The sequence below is a fragment of the Engystomops pustulosus genome, chromosome 3 (genome assembly GCF_040894005.1).
Source record: "Engystomops pustulosus chromosome 3, aEngPut4.maternal, whole genome shotgun sequence".
NCBI lineage: Eukaryota > Metazoa > Chordata > Amphibia > Anura > Leptodactylidae > Engystomops > Engystomops pustulosus.
The window spans coordinates 96,181,318-96,199,730 of record NC_092413.1 but is presented as its reverse complement, the minus strand read 5'-3'; the positions used below and the strand labels follow the sequence as shown (position 1 = coordinate 96,199,730).

At 38.6% G+C, this 18,413-nt stretch overlaps 1 protein-coding gene and 1 long non-coding RNA gene across 4 annotated transcripts in view; one reads left to right on the top strand and one right to left on the bottom strand.

Moving 5' to 3' along the window:
* LOC140121664 (uncharacterized) overlaps nt 1–10,100 on the bottom strand; it is a 49,274-nt gene extending 39,174 nt beyond the window's left edge. For both annotated transcript variants that reach the window (XR_011854149.1, XR_011854150.1), the window contains exon 1: nt 9,999–10,100. This is a non-coding gene — a long non-coding RNA (uncharacterized lncRNA). The remainder of the gene's footprint in view (nt 1–9,998) is intronic.
* Nucleotides 1–18,413, top strand: part of AKAP7 (A-kinase anchoring protein 7) — a 142,639-nt gene that overhangs the window by 101,711 nt on the left and 22,515 nt on the right. The window lies entirely within an intron of this gene.

Sequence of the window (18,413 nt, the reverse complement as noted above, 5' to 3'; positions counted from 1 at the left end):
TCACTGCGTACCCATACAACATTTTATTTGCATGTGTGGGGCAATTTTATACTCGGGAGAAATGCTAGTACACATTTTTGGGGGTTGTTTCATCTTTAATGCCTTATGGGATACAAAAATTAGCCGTAAAAGTGACTTTTTGGGGAAAATGTTCATCTTTTTCCTTTTAGGGACCTAATTGAAACAAACACCTGTAGGGGAAAATACACATATTACACCTTGCTAAATTCTCCAAAGGGTGCACTTTCCAAAATGGTGACACTTGTTGGGGTTCCCCTCTGTTTTGGTACCACTAGGGCTTTCCAAATGCCTCCTGACACATGTAAAGGATGATTGTCAAATCTGGCTTCTAAAAGGCCAAAGCCCCACTTTCCCTTCTGAGCCCTACTGTGCACCCATACAACACTTTATATGCAAAAGTGGTGCAGTTCTGTGATTAGGAGAAATAGTTTTACACATTTATGGGGGTTGTTTCATCTTTTATCCCTTGTGGCTTACAAAAATTTGGGGTAAAAGTGACTTTTTTGAGAAAATTTTCACCTTTTTTCCCTTTTGGGGCCTAATTGAATCAAACATCTGTTGGGGGAAATACACAAATTACACCTTGCTAAACTCTCCAAGGGGTGTACTTTCCAAAATGGTGTCTCATGTTGGGGCTTTCCTCTGTTTTGGTACCATTATGGCTCTCCAAATGCATCCTGTCACATGAAAACTTTTTCAGCCATATTTGCCCTCCAAAAACGAAACAACGCTCTTTCCATTCCAAGTGCCCCCCTGTGCCCGTACAGCAGGGTACAGTGACAAAATGGGTATTGGCATGCTCAGGAGGAATTGCCCTAAACATTGTAAAATGCATTTTCCTTTTTAACCCATTGTGAAGGTGCAAATTTTAGTGTTCAATGAATCTATAGTAAGATAAAATTACATTTCTCCAATTTCACTTTCATTTATCTTTCACGCTCATGAAACGCTCAAAGGGTTAACAAAATTCCCAAAGGTTGTTTTGAATATTTTGAGGGGTGTAGTTTCTAAAATGGTGTCATTTGTGGGGGTTTCTTGTCATGTGGGCCTTATAAAGTCACTTCTAACTAAATTGACCCTCCAAAAGTAGGTTTTGATGATTTTCGTGAAAATCTGAAAAATTGCACCTAAAGTTATAAGCCTCCTAACATCCTAAAAAAAGGAAAAGATTTTTGAAAAATGATGCCAAGTTAAAGCAGACATATGGAAAATGTTAGTTATCAAGTTATTTTAGTGATATGACCAACTTTCCAAAAAGTAGAAAATTTTGAATTTGGAAAACATTGTTTTTTTCAAAATTTTTGCCAAATTTCCATTTATTTCATTAATAAATACTAAACATATTGATTAAATTTCTCAACCAGCATGAAGTACAATGTGTCACGAAAAAACAATCTCAAAATCAACTGGATATGTTAAAGTGTTCCAAAGTTATAACCACTTAAATAGACACATGTCAGATTTTAAAAAATGGGCCGTGTCAGGAAGGTGAAAAGTGGCTTCAGCGTTAAGGGGTTAATATTAATATCAGTTCTAGGGAAAGGGGGGTGATTTGAATTTTTAGGTTTTTTTATTATAATTTTTTTTTTAACTTTTTTTTACTTTTACCTTTACTACTTTTCAGACTCCCTAGGGTACTTTATCACTAGGTTGTCTGATCGATCCTACCATATACTGCCATACTGCAATATGGCAGTATATGGGGATTTTACTCCTCATTCATTACAATGTGCTGATAGCACATTGTAATGAATGGGTTAAAACAAGACAGCTTCGGCCCTTCGTGAGACCCGAAGCTGTCATGGCAACGGATCAACACTCCCCGTGACGTCATGGGGGAGCGGCGTTCCGCAGCAAGATGGCGCGGCCATGCCATCTTTTTGGAGCCTCCGGCAGCATTGCCGGCGGCGATCGCCATGAAAGCACCCGCGATCGGTACTAGCACCGATAGCGGGTGTTACCGGTAAGCCTTTGCTGCAATATGCAGCAAAGACTTACCGGCTATGGAGAGGGTTCGGCCCGCGAGCCCTCTCCATGCACTGGGAAGGGGTTAAGCGGCCGAGTGCCCAAACTGCAACCCAAACCCCCCCTTATTTATTGCGAGGTGCCAACCAAAAATTAAAGCAGTAACTTATTGCTCCCTCTTACTTAACAATGTTCGATCATATTGGCTTTCTAAGGACAAGATGGAAAATCTTCATCATTTTAGCTTCTTTCCAGTGTCCCTCTTTAGCTTCTTTCCAGTGTACTCAGAGAATCGTGGGGCCAGCAGAAGGTCCTCCAAAGATAATTTGGCCCTGTCTACACATTCCCTTCTTTCTACAGTCCCATGTACGTATCACTTTAATATATGAGTGAAAGCAGCTTCTTTTAAGTTTCTTGGAACTACAGGAAGATTCTTTGAGTTCTGTCTGATGTGCTGGGGTGATGGCCCGAGTGCCCACAGAAAGGGCTCTGAGTGCTGCCTCTGGCACCAGTGCCATAGGTTCGCCACCACTGCCCTAGGGACATTTAACTGGATTTGGAACCCCCCCTCCCCCGCGGCGCTTACAGGGGTGGTCCGCTGCTCCGATCGCAGCCCCGGGACTGCCAGTGCCCGGGGCTGCGTGATCTCCTTCGGGTGCCGGGTCCCTGCCTTCTGGCAGGACCCGGCTGTGACACACTGAGCATGCGCATCTGTATTACACTGTATTAGGTGAAGAATAGGTTGAACAAGCAATCAGTGGATCGCTTGTTCACGCTAACCTGTAAAAGTAAAGAGAAACAGTTAAAAACATTGAATAAAAACATTTTTTAATAAAAAGAATTAATTAAATAAAGTTAAAGTCCCCTAAACACAACATTCCCTATACACATCTAATAAAGTAAAAAAAAAAATGAAAATCACCAAAACCCCCCACATATTTGGTATCGCCGCGTCCGTAACAATCTGTACTATAAGTCAAAAACATTATTGTACCCGTAAGGTGAACGCCATAAAAACAAAACCCCAAAAACTCGCCAAAAATGTAAATTTTCATAAAATGGAACAAAAATGTTCCAAAAAGTGATCAAAAAAGTTATGTGCGCCAAAATGGTACCAAGTGAAAGGACAACTCAACACGTAAAAAATAAGCCCTAAACTAGCTCTGTCAACCAAAAAATATTGAAGTTACGTCTCCAAAAAGATGGCGATACAAAAACAAATGAGATTTCCTCTATTTTTTTTAGTTTTTTTTTCAGTAAAATTGTAAAAATAAATGAAAAACTATATAAATGTGGTATCAACGTAATCGTAGTGATCTATAGAATAAAAATATTATAGTATTTTTAGTGTATGGTGAACTACCCCCAAAATATACATAAAAAAGAAACCCCAAATTTCTGGGGATTTTGTGTTTTTTCACTTTATTAGATATGTATAGGGAATGTTTGTGTTTCGGGCACTTTAACTTTAATAAATTCTTCTAATGTATTACACTGTATTATGTAACACACTGAGCATGCTGCGCATACGCAGTGTGTTACAGCTGGGTCCTGCCTTCTGGCTCCCTGAAGAAGCTGCGCAGAGCCCTGGGCTGGCAGCAGAGGATCGGATAAGGGGTTAATGCCCACGATCGGAGAAAACTAGAGACGGGTGCAAGCTGTAACATACAGCTTCCATCCCATTCTTCTGGTACAGGCTCCATTCAGAAGCATAATACTGCAAAATACGGGAACGCACCTTATTATTAGGTCAAATGTCGGGAAGGGGTTAAACCAGGTATTGGTACTCTTGGCATTGTGGACAGGTGCAAAGTCCTGCTGGAAAATGAAAATTTCATCTCCAAAAAGCTTGCGGGCAGAGGAAAGCATGAAGTGCTTTAAAATTTAAACAGCTGTGTTGACTTTGGTCTTGAAGAAACGCAGTGGACCTACACCAGCAGATGACATGGCTCCCCAAACCATAACGGATTGTGGAAACTTCTTTTTCTCCTTGACCCGGAGAGAAAATTGCTTCAATTGTCATAAATTATATTGAATGTTAGTTTGGCTTTCGATTATGACATTGAAATGGAAAGTTTTCCTGTGCACAAACTATTGTTTGTTTGGCAGAATGTCACCACCAGCTTTATCTGTATATAACTTATAACTATACTTTTCTTAACCCCTTCACGCTCCGTGGCGGATATATCCGCCACGGAGCGCAGTGACTTAGCGCTCAGTGGCGGATATATCCGCCATGGCGCTTATGCCGGCTCGGCTCTGGATCAGAGCCGAACCGGCATCGGGAAACACGGGGTGCCGGCTGTAACTAATAGCCGGCACCCCAGTGTAACACCCGCAATAGGAGTTGTCTCCGATCGCGGGTGCTTAACCCGTTAAATGCCGCGGTCAGCGCGACCGCGGCATCTAACATGTATCTGGGGGGTCTTTCCCCCACGATCGGCCCCCACGAACCGTTTTCGGGGGGCGCCGATTGTTGCTATAGCAACTCTGGGGTCCGATCTGGACCCCAGAGTTACTTGCAAGAATTGCCGGTAAGATGGCGTCTGTGACGTCATCTTACTGGCACAGTGCCAGCCTATGCAAGTGTATAGGCTGACACTGATAATACTCTGCAATACATCAGTATTGCAGAATATTATCATGAAGAAGCAATCAGATGATTGCTTGTTCATGTCCCATGGTATAAAAGTGAAAAAGTAAAAAAAAAAAGTTATTCAATAAAAACATAAAGTCATAAATCACTTAAAATGCCCCAAACCCCCAAAACATATAAAGAGACATATAACTCAAAAAAAAGTCTAAATCATAACACAAACCCCACATATATAGTATCACCGCGTCCGTAACAACCCGTAGAATAAAAGTAAATCATTATTGAACCCCCACGATAAACGCCGTAAAAAAAACTGTTATAAACCCTCCAAAAATTATGATTTTTACCTTTTCAATCCCACAAAAAATGCTATAAGATGCGATCAAAAAACCATATGTACTCAGACATGATACTGGTGCAAAGTACAACATGTCCCGCAAAAAACACGCCATCAACCAGCTCCGTAGCCAAAAAAGTAACAATGTTATGCCACTTGGAAGACGGCAATACATAAATGATAGATTTTTCCCCAAATTAGGGTTTTGTTTGACAAATTTAGTAAAACGTAAGAAAATATATTCATGTCTGGTATCCCCGTAATCGTATCGACCCATAGAATAAAGATAACAGGATTATTAGTCTATACGGTGAACACCAAAAAAAAAAAAAGTAAAAAATCCAGTACAGAATTGATGCTTTTCTACTCCTGCCCTCAAAAAAAGTTCCTAAATTTTCAACAATAGGTGATACCAACCCCAAAATGGTAACAATGGAAAAAGCATCTCATCCCGCAAAAAAAATGCCATCACATGGCCCCAATAACGAAAAAGCGAAAATTTTATAGCCTTCAAAGGGGGCCAATGAGGAAACTAAAATCCTGGCAGCTGCAGCGCCCTCCTTCCCTTCTGCGCCTCGCCGTGTGCCCATAAAACAAGTCACAGCCACATGTGCAGAACAAATTGTATGGTGGGTTTTCTCTTTTTATATTTTGAAAATGTGTAAATTTTAGTGCTAAATGAACGTATAAGGGAACAATATGACCATTCTAAATTTCACCTCCATTTTGATTCAATTACTATGAAGATCTCAAGGGGTTAACAATCTTCGTAAAAGCTGTTTCTGATAGCTTGAGAGGTGCAGATTTGAAAATGGGTAGATTATATAGGGGGTTTTGATGCTAAATATGTAAAATTTCATTCAAAACTGTATTTATCCCCAAAATAGTCAATTCTGAAAATCCGGAAAAGCGATATTCTATTTGTAAGCCGCGTGACATCAAAATAAATTATCCAGACATTTCAGAAATTATGAAAATGTAAAGTAGACAAATGGGAAATGTTATTCAGCAACTTACTTAGGTGGTAAATCTATCTGCCTGAAAACGCAATGATTTAGAATTTCGAAAATGGCAAATTTTTCAAAAAATTTATCATATTTTCTTTTTTTTTGTAAATAAACGCAAAACTTATCAGCCAAAATTTACCACTAAAATGAAGTACAACATGTGGGGAAAAAACAATCTCAGAATCGCTTTGATAAGTAACAGTGTTCAAAAGTTATAACCATATAAAGCGAAGCAAGTCAGAATCCAAAAAATCGGGCTGAGCCTTAAGCTACAAAATGGCTGCGTCCTTAAGGGGTTAATCAATAGACAAAACATTCCAATATTCCAACAGCTTTATGTTTTATTAGTTGTCTATCCACTGATATTGGAATTGTTCTCAGTAATGAAAGAATTCCCATTTAAAGTTCCCCATTCAAAGTGATGGTCCAGCTATACCAATCGTGTTTTTTTTTAAATGATTATTAATTTAAGTACTTTATTTACAGCACCAAATTCCTTATATAAAAACTGTGTTAGGCTATGTTCAGAGCTTGTCTTAGCTTTGTGTTACAGGAGGATTCCTGACATACCCTAACAGCGGGTTACGCTGTCCTAATCTTCCCCTTCCACAGGATTGTGAGTGAAGATCAGTAGTAGCCAGCGATTGGCTACTAATAGTTGCCCGGTTGTGTACACTGAATATGCTCAGCAAAGCCCAGGGATGAGTGCAATACTTTGCATCCTTTCCCCATAGCCTCAAATGGCCTCCATTGAGCATATGCTTTGTTGAACTGGAGGGAGCAGACAAAGCTTGCTGCTTCTTTCCATCCTGTTCTTCCCACAGTCTTTGGATACACTCACTGTATTTGATGGGAGTGTAGCAAAAAACGTGAACATAGAATAAAACAATAATATTTGGGTATAAGACTCCATTGTCTTGAGTTCTTTGTTAGCACCATTGCTATGCTACCTCCGGTGATGACTGCAGCCAACCAGGACATATTCATCATACTACATGATTATACAGTAGATAAAAAATGTATCAGAAAAAATGAAAACCGACCAATACGTGGCTTGGTTTTCACAGGACAGGTGCTGTGATGTACAGTAGCAGTAAAGTGTTTGAGATTTAACCATAATCTATTTTTGATTCACCTTTTACTGGGACTTTCAATCTTTGCAATGCTACACAGATTACAAACTGATTCCTGTCACAAAATCTGGAAGCAAAAATAAAGACCCTCTACTGCTTTTCTGCTTTTTACTGATGGATAATCAGCAGCAGAGCTGTCCTGTGGGAACTTAGACTTCAGATGAAGAAATGAATCCGCACAACAGTAGAAACCAACTAAGGTTAGAAAAATTAAACCCATGTTGAACACAATTGATTTTTTTATATAAAAAATGAAATGTGTAAAGATGATATTTAGTGTTTTATCTTTTATTATTTATTTTTTAGAATTTACATTTTTCAAAACTTTATTCACTAAAGGGTAAACAGCAGCCTGATGCTACAATGCTCTTATAATAAATACATATAGTATGTAAATTTTACCCTATAGTTAGTTTTCCTTTAAAGCGAGCCTATCAACTTATTCGGGTCTTAGTGGAGACGTAAGCTGTATAAGGGGAGCTCACTAGTGGGTTCTTCTCCATGTGCCTGGCTCTTCTTATTATGTTTACGTCAGTATTGCACATTTCATTTAAAATGATCTTCCATGTTCCACATGTATCCTTTAACTATTATGTGAAAAGAAAGATTGAGGAACCATTTGCTCAACACTTTCATTTCTGATGAGGGGAATTAAAAATGCTACAGGGATCAAATATTAATATAAATTTCATGTGTACAGTATGAATAATTAATCCTTGTGTGGGAATTCTAAGTAAATTACAAATGGATGATTTGCTCTTGACTTTAGATTGTAATATTTATCTCGGGCAGTCATAAATTCCGGCTACAAGTACAATAGTGTCCCTCTGTACGCACAGTAAGCTTTCCTTTCCCACAGCTCTAATTTGTCACTAGATTGTAGTTTATGTTTCTTTGTCCTTCATCAGGATTGATAGATTTTGCCTTCCAGTTCGGTAGATAACATGACTTTCAATGTCACATATAACGTGGAAGGTCTAGTACACAAAGGGGAAGAGTTTATATTTTACAATGATGTATAGTCTAATCCAGGGTTGTTCAGGGTTGGTCTCCTAGGTCAGTTCAGTCTCAACCTTGCATTGTTTGCCTGCTCATAGAACTATGTTGTGTCCAGTTGTTCAATAAACATACAAGTTTAAAATTAGATCCAACGCTTTAAAGGGCGTCTTTCACCTTCCCAAGGATTTGAATGTGTTGGCAGTATGTTGTAGAGAAAAATTTTGATATTCAACATATCTTTATTATTTTTCTCCATTTGGCTGTTTCTGAGAAATTCCCATTTAAATCCATATGTAAAGGTCAAAGGGGTTGTCCAAGGGTGTAAAAAAAAAAACCTTGAGTGGGGCACAAACAGGGGCATGGAAGCCGTGCTGCATTCGGCTTCCGGACAGCCGAGGTGGCCAGACCCACCCAGTCCTTGTATCTTGTGGAACGAGTGGGCGCTGCCGGTCGGAAGCTGTGCGCAGTGCGGCTTTTGTGCCCCTGTTTGTTTACATGGGGTACAGACTGAAAAGATCACAAGGCCAGGAGAACATGTTTATTTTTTTTTAACCCCATCCATTGCTTTTTACCCTCGGACAACCACTTAAAATCCATATCACAGAGAGCACTACACACTCTGTAAGAGCAGGAGATTTGTCTTCTGAGAAGCATGGGGCAATAGTGGAAGAAGACAGAAGTCATAATAGGTGAAATAGAGTGATTTAGGTGCAAAGGACATGCTCTGGGTGCATTGAATGCCTCATAAGCATGCAGATTAGACTGGGAAACACTCAGAAATGTTGAAAATCACAGTGTATTTCTCATGGTACTGATGGTAGCAGGGGAGGACTGGAAATTTAAAGTGGTCCTGGAAAAAACTCTAAAAGTGGCCCCTATTCTGTGGGTGGGGTAAAAACAAGTAGGCCTCACCATGTAATGTTGGTGGAGTTGCCAAACTCCTCACAAACTGTTGATAGATGGTCTTAACCAACATGTACAGCGCAGAGTACTATAATACTACCCCCTATGTACAAGAATAAAACTACCATAATACTGCCCCTATGTACAAGAATATAACTACTATAATAATCCCCCCCCCCCATGTACTGGAATATAACTACTATAAAACTGCCCTCCCCCTCCACAGACACATAGCTCCTCCAGGTCTTTTCTCTCTCTTCACTCAGACAGCCCCCTCCTTCCCCAAGTTCTAGTTCCCCCTTCTGCCCCCAGGTCTAGTTCCCCCCTGCTGCCCCCAGTTGTAGTTACCCTCTGCTGCCCCAGTTCTATTTTCTGCCCCCAATTCTAGCCCCCTTCTGCCCCCAGTTCTAGTTCCCGCCTCCCGCCCCCAGTTCTACCCACCCCTGCTGCCCCCAGTTCTAGTTTGGGAGTAACATTCATTGTGTTACTGCCAAACTGACATGGATTGTGATTAATGATCATTTAAGCAGCCTGTTAACAGGTACCATATACAAATTTGATAAAATTTGGAGCACTTGGAAAATAAAGATGTAATCTTTTCCACCTGATCCCTCATTGCTTTTGCCTCCAATACTATTTGGAGAGAATATTGCTTGTGATGAAGGTGAAACATCTGGACACCTGCTCCCCCTTACCTTTCTTCTTTACCCCTGTCCTCCCTATGTGTGTCTGTGTTATCAACTGTCTTGGTCATTTATTCCCCAAGTTTGTTCAGATTGGTTGGTAATTCATTGTATGCTGTCTCAATTCAGAGTAGCTTCATTAGACCCTTTTGTAAAGCTTTTATTATCTAACCTTGCACAACTTACATCACTAAACTATATTTCGACAATCAGTCTAATGAATGGATTGTTCATTGCTGTGTAGTCTGATGTCATTATTACTGTTGTCATCCGTATTTGGATGTTGTTTATAATTTACACATTTATAAAATTTTCCAAAAGAAACAATGTGAAAACAAGTAGAGTGTCACTTACCTAACTGTGGTACCAAGAACTTTGTCAAAAAAGTTTGCAGTGTCTAACCCATAATAATATTCTGCGTAATGTTTGTGATGTCAACTTTGTGACCTTTGCAAGCTGGAACTGAAAAGTAATAGAAACATTGAAACCGTAAACATTGATCTGCCTACAACATTTGAAAGCTAACAAAAATAAACCACTATTACCGTAATCTGGATACAATTCAGTTAAGAAACTTTTTCACATTTGATAAGTTGCTTGCCGCGTTTACTGCCTGGTGTAGAAATAAACGCTGCAAAGGACCCTGCCCGATACATTAACCCCTTAAGGACGCAGGGTTTTTTCGCTCATTTCTCGCTCTCCGCTTTCAAAAATCCATAACTTTTTCATTTTTACGTGTACAGACCTGTGTGAGGGCTTATTTTGTGTGTAACAAATTTACTTTCATGTAATGTTATTTATTTTAACATGCCGTGTACTGCGAAGCTGAAAAAAAAATCCAAATGTGGAAAAATTGAAAAAAACGTCACGTTCTTGTGGGCTCAGTTTTTACGACATTCACTCTTTGCTCCAAATAACACGTCTACTTTATTCTTTGGTTCGGTGCTATCGCGGTGATACCAAATTTATATAGGTTTTATTGTGTTTTAATACATTTTCAAAAATTAAACGAATGTGTACAAAAAAGAAAAAAAATGTTTTGCCATTTTCTGAAGCTAATAACTTTTTCATACTTTGGCGCACAGAGCTGTGTGAGGTGTAATTTTTTGCTAAATGAGCCGACGTTTGCATTGCTACCATTTTGAGGTCTGTTCGACATTTTGATCATTTTTTATTCCATTTTTTATGTGATGTAAAAAGGTGTAAAAGTCGCATTTCAGACATTTGGGCGCCATTTCCCGTCTCGGAGGTCACCGCCGGCCATAACCGTTTTTATATTTTGATAGATCAGGCATTTTGGGACGCGGTGATACCTAATGTGTCTGTGATTTTTACTGTTTATTATGTTTTATATCAGTTCTAGCGAAAGGGGGGTGATTTGAATTTTTAATATTTTATACAATTTTTTTATTTTTTAAACTTTGTTTTTTCTTTTTTTTTTCACTAATTCTTAGACCATCTAGAGTACATTAACCCTAGATGGTCAGATCGCTCCTACCATATACTGCAATACTTCTGATATTCAGAAGGGGAGAGAGATCAAGTTTTGGGAAGAAGGGTAGAGAAAGGGGTTCAAGGAATACCTAGACAGAACATTCCAAATCATAATATCGTATTGTGCCAGACGCACCCAGGATTTAGAGGATTTGGAGTGGAGATTGTCAATTAACCTGAAGTGGGTCAAGTCTACAATCCTGCAGACCAACACCAACCACATCCTTGGATCTGGAAAATATTTCCTGCTGAATCCTAGGCAAGCCAGATAAACTTACTAAATGTTACATAAATTACATAAATGTTAATAAATCACTAAAAAAGTTTAATCCAGGGGGCCACACAAAATGGAAGTTATGTCTAACAGCCGAGGCTACTTGAGTAGGGATAGACACATTCAGGGCCTCTGATTTGGTCACGTTGACTTTGAAGTTCGACCATTTACCGAAGCAAAATGGGTCAGTAATGCACACCTGATGATCATCAACAAAGGGTGAACATTATATACTTAGCCACTATAGCTATTCCATGGATGTCTGGATTAAAATATTAGGCTTGCAGGAGGTGCTTCAGAATGTAAAGGAGCAGAGAAAGTGGACCACCCTACCTTTTACCATTGAATATTTGGAATTGATCCAATAGGGTGCCATTTATCTTCAATCTAGCAAACAGATAGATTATCATAGAAGGCCAGGATTTTTAAGTAAAGGTAGGACCTAGCCCTATTCACTGTAGTGTCTATGATAGAGAAGGCCGGATATCCTGTGAAAAGCTTTCTCTGCGTCCAGAGGTAGGACTATTATTGAGATCTTCTGGGTCTGGGTGTACTCCATGATAAATAGGGTTTTATGAGTATTATCCCCTGCCGCACATGAACCTCACTTGATATGTGGGGAGTAACAGGTCAGAATTAGCTGGTTGGCCATTATTTGTGTAAAATACATGTTACTACTCATGGTTGCTAGATATTGTTATAAAACATCTTTTAAATCAACCCTGCCCTCCCACATTTAAAGTTAAATGTTTTCCGCCTGTACTTAGCCTATTTCCAGAAACCCCTCCCCACTTTCCCTCTGTCACCCTCCTGCACATCCTGTTTCTAGGAGGTGAATGGCTTCTTAGACTCACCACGCATGGGCTTACTCATAGCCCAATCACAGTGCGATCTTCCAGCCATACATATGATACATGTAGGAGCTGGATTAACATGCACAGGCCCTCAGTGTGGCAATTGTGAGTCAGCGGAAAGTGACTTAGAGTGAAAGAGGACCAGGTTTTTCTGTGTAGAGGCCTAATGGAGGCAGAGAAAGCTTGACTTCATTTTTGAACTCCCCACCTCCTCACGTTAATGATACAAGTGGGCAAGGAGATTAAATTTTTTATGTTTTTATTTTTTGTTAACAAAATGCAGCAACTAAGGAGGATGCATTTGACACAGATACTGAATAAAATACTAGTGGTTTTATTCCCTTTAATCTTTTCCATTGTTTGAAGCAACTATTTTAAAATTTAACATTGGTGTTAGCAAGCTTAACAGAAAGCAGCCAGCATTTTATTAACATTTATTCAGAGTGATCTATTCTTTGGCTGATAATAGTGCAATATTGGCCTGAGAAGAAACTGCACTTGATAATTTATTTATTACTTTAATTAACATGAGGTACTTGAATCTGTTACTTATTTGTACTGTTGTAATTACATTTATGTTATAGCAAATTGACAACCATCACATCATGTTATTATAAACTAGATTTTCTTCCTACACAAAAGCCTTTAACATCCGAATAATACCATGTGTTTTTTTCAGCTGATGCCTGCGAGGCACATGTATCATCAGATCTGAGTAGAAAAAGCTGGAGCTTGCCTTATCCTATTATTAGTTTATAAGCCAGTGATGTACAATATCATCTGGGAATATTTGTCACAGCCTGAAAAATGGTGGACTCGCTGTTGGTCTCTAACTGGAGTATTGTCACAACCGTATAATAGCTGTATTGGTTAATCAGATCAGTTTAATTAGAGCAATGGTACACATTTGAAAAAACGTTTAATTATATATGATCACTAAAAGTCAAAATTTAGTTTAACCTGTTGCCGCACTAGGACGTACTATTACGGCATGGAGAGCGGCAGATTGCATGCCAACATAGACCCGATGAAGGTTCAGCTGTACACCAGGGTTTCAGCTGTAATTTACCAGTAACACCTAGGTTGAAGCGAGCTTTGTTGGGTGTTAACCCTTTAAATTCCGCTGTCAACACAATCGCGACATTTAAATGCCTTCAGGGAGATTCTGTGCTTGATTGCTCCCACCCAAGCATTTTCAAGAGGCTCTGATTGGCGCTATGGCAATCCCCAGGATGTCCATAGTAAATGTCTGTAAGGTCTTGTCTGTGACAGAACTTTATAAGCAATGTGTCAGCCTATGCATCAGCATAGGCTGTCATTTCTAATACCTTGCAATACATCTGTTTTGTCCCACAGCGGGACAAGAAAAAAAGTTAAAAACATTTTTTAGATAAAAAATAAACTAATAAATTAATTTAAAAAAGCCCCATTACATATAACACTTACATATGAAATTTTTAACAAAAGGGAAAATCACCATACAAACTTCACATATATGGTATTGCCATATATACTCAAGTATAAGCTTAGTTTTTCAGCACAAAAAAAATATATCAAAACTCACCTTTCCGGCTTCCCCCGTTGCTGGCTATATACTGGGGCAGGGGGCTGTCTATATACTGGGGGATATGGGCTGGCAGGCTATATACTGGAGGGCAGGTGCTGGCTTTATACTATGGGGCAGGGTCCGGCAGGCTATATAATGGGGAGGCTGTGACCAATGCATTTCCCCCCCCCGGCTTATACTCAAGTCAATAGGTTTTCCCAGGTTTTTGTGGTAAAATTAGGGACCTCGGCTTATACTTGGATCGGCTTAAACTTGATTATATACGCTATCTTATCTCACATAAAATGAATTAAAAAGCAATTTTAAAAAACAGATCTTTACAAAGATGGTCAAGTAAAACATTTTCCACACCATCTTTATAGACCACAATTAAAAGAGTTATGCCATTTGGAAAATGATGATGCAAAAATTTTTTTGTTTTTTTCCGCACATTAGGTTTTATTCTACAAAATTATTCAAATGTAATCAAAAATCTAGAAATTTGGTATTGCCGTAATCGTACTGACCCATTGAATAAAAATAACATATTACTTTGGGTGTATGGTGAACACCAAAAAAATAAAAGTCAAAAATCAAAAACAGAATTGATGTTGTTTTTCTTCAGCTCCCCCCCCCCCTCCCACACAAAAAGAGTTAAAAAATGATCAAAAGGGAATAGCCACCTTAAAATAGTATCGGTGAAAAAAATGTATCTAATCCCTTAAAATATAAGCCCTCACATGGGAACATTAACAGAAAAACATTTTATATTTATATAAATATATATTTATATTTTATAGCTCGCAAAAGTGCACCCATGAACCAACTAGAAACCACTAAATTCTATAGGGCAAAACTAGCTGTTGCATGGCCCTCCTTCCCTTCTGCACTTTGCTGTACACCCCCGTGGGGACATCTTCATGTGGTGTGTCTCTGTACTCAGGAGAAATTGCATAGCAATTGATGAAAATATAAAGGAGGAATATGGGAAATTTTATTTAGTTTTACCACGCCAAAAAAATTAAATTATTTGGGATTTTTAAAATGGAGAATTTTTGAACAAAATTGAACATTTGAAACATTTTTTTATAAATAAATGCGAAGTTAATCAGCCAAAATTTAACACTTACTACAGCATGTGACCAAAGTACAATCTCAAAATCACTTTGGTAAATTTAATCATTCAAAATAATAACCATATAAAGTGACGCATGTCAGATTACAAAAAATGAGGCTGAGCCTTAAAGGGGTATTCCGGGAATATGAACGTCTGACACAAAAATCCATGATGATATAACTAAATGAATATAACAATACTCAATGTCAGTAGTCACAAAACGGAGCTTAAATAGTTTGATTTTATGATTTACAAAGTTTATGGCCTCTCTAAAGTAGGTGGAGTTATCACTAAGATGGCCGCCACTGGAAACTTCAAGTCCCAAGATACTTTAGTTCTCAGTAACTCCTCTTCCCTCTTATACTCTGCTAACAGTGATGATATAACAGACTTTCTTGCTTTGTTACCATAGTAATGATGTATAACTGCCATCACCACAACACTGTCCATAGTGGATGCACTGCAACCAACCGACTACAGTCAAACTTAGTGGTGATCACATGACCTGCCCAGGCAGCTACAGGACATGTGATGTGGACATGTGACCAGCAGCCATCTTCTGTCCTGCAACGGACCGCGCGGAGGAAATTAACGGACTGATTAAAGGGCCAGTAGCATTTTAATTCTTCATTACAGTCTATGTCACCAGCATTTTCTGCTAAGGGGAGCAAAATTTTAAATAACAACTAATTACATATTAGCTTATATTTTGAGTGCCCATTTGTATATGAATTATGCTGATTCCTGGAATACCCCTTTAAGCTATAAACTGGCTTTGTCCTAAAGGGGTTAAACTATTGTGATTTAACTATTGTGTTCGGCTCCCCATGCCATACTGGCGAATTGAGTATTTAAATATGATTACAAAACTAATAGTCTTTCTAAAGAACCACAACATAAAAGTTAAATGTTTGTGTATATAAGTAAATAACATTTCGCTTTGCTGTGATTAAAATGATGTAGATGTCTGAAGGTTGTGAACTTTATAGAGAATGTAAAATAAGGCAGTTTTTTCATCCATTTTGACAGTTCCATTTGAGTAAATTAATGTAGAGAAGCATAAGATGGCAAGAACCCCCTATTTCATATGCAACTGCAGCTTTTTGTTATCCATGCGATCACACTCTTATACACTCTGGAGTCAACACTGTCTGCGTAGTGGACCCTATTTAAGGGTGCTCAAACCTCACAGTAAACAGCTAGCAACATATAGAGATAAAGAAGACTGGAGGGGACGAGGAACTGCATCTTGGGGAGTGCCTTTATCCTTATACCATTTGAGTAAATGTATTACATTTAAAAGATCCCTCCAAACAAACCTTAAAGTTTCCCATGATTTTTATTAAGGTAGCATATGTTTCTGTCTATAGCCATTTCTACATCCAAAAGCAACCATTCCAAGATTTTTATCACATTGGGATGGTTACTTAGCAACCGTGTGAATCTGTCTCGACTTTTACACTTTCTATGCATTAGCCTTTTGAGATCCACTGTATGTGTCAATCACGGCCAATATTCCTGTATTTCAAATATGTATGCAACAATGGTGAATCTTATAAAGAATGTTGCCTGTACCTTAATGTCTGGTAGACCGTCTTGGAGCCTCTGAGACACCCAAGGGCTGACCAACCACTGAATATTACTTACCTTAAAATGGTTTGGCTCTATCCACAGGATAGGGCCTAACTTGCTGATCGGAGGGGGTTTCAATGATGGGTTAGCTACACATGATATAGTTTGCCTTGCATTCTGCTACAGTTGCTCCTGCTAATAATAACATCCCAGTATTTCAGGCACATAGAATTTGTTCAGAAAAAGGAAGGGTCATCCTCAGCTGCCATGTCTTGGAGGAGGGCTAGTCTGTAAGACTATCAAATCCATATTTAAACCTGACAATATGCGATGAGAAGTAATCCTAAGCAGATCACAGCATCCAAGCTCCTGTACTGTAGCAAACCAAGTCTGAGAATTGTACATAGAAATAATTTATTAGTTTAAAGAGAATAACTTGTACAAACCCATCATTACCAGTAGCTCTAACCATTATCATCATAGTATTACATTTATAGTGAAACCTTATGTTTGTACAGCGCTGCACAGCATAGTACCGTAAAAGCTAAAGTAGTTTTTACACTGAGTATCTTGCCTTGGAAATGAGATGTGCCTTCACTAACTTAGATGAATAACCCATTAGATGTTTAATTGAACAGCAACTACTATTGACAAAGTGAGGGGTGACCCTTAGGCCTGTTAGGCTCTTACAGACATAAACTGACAGATTATCTAATCATGTCCAACATTTAGACAGTGTAAGACAAAATAAGGGTGTGCAGAACATGTATACCATTGTTTTGATGCAAATTGTTTTAAAATTTCACATTTTGATAAGTCTCCCCTAATAAGTGTAAGTGTTTGTTATCTCTGATACAGTACAGTACATAGCAATATCAAATAGTATTGGTTCTGTTTCTATTTTTTTTAATGTGTTTTGCATTTTCCTTGATTTTTTTTTTTCTCTTGACCTCAGGTCACTCGTGATGTGTTATGTTGTGAACTAAGCATGAACACTAGATATAGTTATAAACATGAATGAGATGACCTTCGTTATAGTCGTGTGGGTATTATGTTGCTGTCACTATACCTCTAGGCCAATTATTTGCTCTACAAGGCTATGATTTCCCATTACTCTTCCTCATTAGTCATAACCTTCTACATGGTTCAACCAAACATAGTAAAAAGTGAGGCAATAGAAAGTGAAATGGACAAATATAACTTTAAGTTCACAAGAGAAAAAACATTTTCATTATTATTATTTGGTCTCTGTAACTTTTATTCTCTTAATTCTAAGTAATGTGTTATACAGTGGGGATAAAATGTATTTAAGCAAGCCACCAATTGTACCAGTTTTCCCATTCCAAAAGATGAGAGAGGCCTGTAATTGACATCATTGGTAGATATCAACTCTGAGAGATAAAATGTGAAAACAAATCCAGAAAATCACATTGCCTGATTTTTAAACAATGTATTTGCAAATTATGGTAAAAGAAGTGTTTAGTCAATAACAAGTTCATCTCAACATTTTGTTATACCATATATATTCAAATATAAAAAATGTGCTGAAAACCCCAAACATGGCTTATATTCGAGTAAAAAAATTGTAAAACTCACCTTTCCGGTGCCCCCCGCAGATCTTCTGTTCGTTACGTCCGTCAGTGGCAGCTCTGTGTGACGTCACAGGCTCTGACATTAGCCGCAGCTGCAATAGTATTACAATACTCTAATGTCAGAGCCTCTGGGCTGCTGGGACCTACCACGGCTGGACGGATTGGACAGAAAACCTGCGGGGGGCATCGGAAAGGTAAGTATTCGCTTTGTTTTTTTTATGAATTGGGCTAACTGGGTCTGGCTGTATAATGGGGTAGGGGTCTAGTTATATACTGGGACATGGGTCTGGCTGTATAATGGGGCAGGTGCTGACTGTATA